The sequence below is a fragment of the Triticum aestivum genome, chromosome 1D (genome assembly GCF_018294505.1).
Source record: "Triticum aestivum cultivar Chinese Spring chromosome 1D, IWGSC CS RefSeq v2.1, whole genome shotgun sequence".
Lineage (NCBI taxonomy): Eukaryota > Viridiplantae > Streptophyta > Magnoliopsida > Poales > Poaceae > Triticum > Triticum aestivum.
Window position 1 is genome coordinate 148,102,115 of NC_057796.1, and position 2,866 is coordinate 148,104,980.

Consider the following 2,866-nt stretch of genomic DNA (forward strand, 5'->3'; position numbering starts at 1 on the left):
GGCCGGCTTGTAGGCGACCATTTCCTACGTGTTCAACTGCTCTATGCGTGTGGTTGCTTGCGGTTCAGGCGGCCGCGGTGCGCTCGGCTCGCGTGCACGCTCTACTCTCGCGTCCCTCCGGGTGCTCTGCCTCATCCCTCCACGCGCGCTGCCAGTGTTTGGGGCCGGTGCACGATCATGCACGTTCGTGTGCATGCGGTTGCGCTGGGTGTGGTGTGAGGATGCAGTTACCCGCTGCAAAAACTGCCATGCGGACGCGTCAAGAATCCATGCTGCCCGGCCCCCTTTTATTCTTACGGCCATTTACCTTCATCTGTCGTCTCACACGACACAATAAGCACACCCACGAGGACACATACAGAGAGGACAGCCAGCGGTTCCAATGGCGCTCCCCGTGGCTCCAATGGCGCTCCCAGCGGCCGACAATGACAACGGGGGGCAGTTCACCACGCAACACGTTGTGGACACCCACGTCAGGGGGAAGGCCCTCTCGATGCTGTACACGAACGCTCCCGTCTCGGTGGAGAGCTCCATCCAAACTATGGAGCAGCTCCTTGCCGAGGACAAGTACCAAGTGGTCGGCTTCGACCTCTAGTACACCATGGGTCGTGCTAGGCACGATCAGAAGGTTGTCGTCGCCCAGTTGTGCGTGCGACATGACGTCCTCGTCTACCACTACCACCTGGCCACAAGGCCTTGCGAGCGTTTCTCCAGGTTTATCAACAGCTCCGACTACAGTTTCGCTACGGTGGACAACACCAACGATCTAAAAGCGCTCAAGGTTTCAGGCTTGAAATGCCCGAATCTTGTCAACATCCATTACCACTACAAGGTCTGGGGGAGCGACAACAACAAACTGAACTCCTTGGTTGACCTCGCCTCGGCCATCATCGACCCCTACTACGCGAAGATGAAGGAAGAGAGCAAGAACGACAAGAACGCCTGGCACATTGTTTGGCATGAGAGACTGGATGAAGAACACGTCAAGTACGCGGCCAAGAACGCGTACACAAGCTACAAGATGTACAAGCGGATCATTCACATGAGGAACTGTCTTCTTCCTGCACGAGACGAGGGATCGAGCCACAGAGCAGTGGCGGGAGCGTCACAAGAGGTAGATGACTAGACAATCATTTCTCCTACTTTAGAATGCATGCAATTGTTTATTGAGGTGTGTGCGAATGATCTGTATAGTCACTTATGTAATTGGACGTTTATTTCAGTTATATATATATATATATATATATATATATATATATAGAAAGTCTATTAGACACCTAGGGTGAAGAATAAATTATTCCTCACCCTCGTCAACCGACCCAGCCAAAGTTTCATTGCTCCCGATCCACCGCACCCCATCGGCCCATCCTGGCTCCTCTGTCGTAACCTTTTGTCCCTGTTGGACGTAATTTTATATCGATGTTACAGCGCCCACGCCTCTGAATGTCACACGTTGTGGGATGGATGGAGTAGAAAAAAAAGTGGTCCAGAGATTACAAGCCAGCCACATCCCAGTTTTATTCTGGTTAGATAATGAGAGCGGTTCCAGCGGCGGCGATTGGGCTCGACTGTGTGATGGTCAACGCCTTAACGGGGCAGCCGGGATGGCGTGGTGAGCGGCGGCTGGCCTCGGTCACTGTGATGGATGATCGGAAGCATAGTTTGCGGAGGCGGCACTATTGTGGCAATGGCGGTCACCTCAGATCCTCCATGGCTGGCGCGACTCCTGTGACTTCCTCTCCCTCGGCTCGTAAGGTTCCCGTTCCTTCCATCCCCCAACTCTCTTTTTTCATTGTCTTTGATTCCTCCCTCTGAATGCTGACCCCATTATGGAGGAGGCCACCACGCCATGAGCCCAAGGGCTGACATCGGATTGATTCGGGGGCGTGAGAAACTACTGCATTGGCCTCGCGGTTCGGCCGTGTACGGTCTGGCGGCAGACGACAGCGTTGTAGCAGTATGACGCCGGGCGGCCGGGGGACCATTTGGAGCTGAAGCGGTGGGTTAGAGGAGTGCCAGATTGGATAGGATACATGGCCTTCATTTTTGCAACATGGATTTGTTAGTGTTCGTAACTTTCCCAATTTTCTGATGTTGATTTCCGAGATCTGGAGAGTTTGATCTAAACTAAAGAATTATTTACCTGGCCCAATAAATTCCCCGATGCAGGGTGTAGCTCTGTTACAGAGTACCAGCTCATACCTTAAATACAAGTATGTTGATCGAATCCTGTTTTTACTTTATCCGCCTCATTCTTTGTTTGGGCACCTCTCTATATAGATTCATCTATGTGTTTGATTGTTGTATTCACAGAAACAATTGTGTACGAGAGATTAATTTATGCGTCGTTTGAAATTCAAGTTTAGGGCTCGTAAGAAAAGGCATTTTTTTAGTACTTATCAGTGCGAGTAGTTGTTTTGTTTTTCTTTTCTTAGTAAGTTTATACAAAATTTTGAGTTACAATTTACAGTCAGTGTTCTTCGGCAGGTACGGCAGGTATATAGCATGTACTTAGCCAATACATCTGGGTGGGCAAGCTCACTGCACAGTTGAACTTGTAGCAACCTTGATATGTATTAGTAGCACTATTTGTGCTGATACACCAACTTTCCTTTGTTGAAGGGTATGCTCTTTCCTATTTTTATTAAATTTCATTTGACCACATTTGAATTGGCCATGCTATTATGAAAACATCGCCTTATTTCAGTTTGTTGAAATTTATCTAGAAACAACTTGGCCTATAGTTGCGTGGGTTATTATCAAATTTTTTTACTCGTTTTTAACTAGTTTTCTTATAGAAGTTTGTCAGAAGATAGGAGCTATCCAGCTTTGTTGGGCAACTTTTTAAGATTGATGTTGATGTTCT

General features: G+C 48.7%; 1 long non-coding RNA gene across 1 annotated transcript; it reads left to right on the plus strand.

Annotated features, from left to right (window-relative positions):
• The first annotated feature begins 1,495 nt into the window (after positions 1 to 1,495).
• LOC123180808 (uncharacterized) lies at positions 1,496 to 2,227 on the plus strand. The gene is made up of 2 exons (XR_006491247.1): positions 1,496 to 1,750; positions 1,836 to 2,227. It is a non-coding gene; the product is annotated as an uncharacterized lncRNA (long non-coding RNA).
• Positions 2,228 to 2,866: the final 639 nt, after the last annotated feature.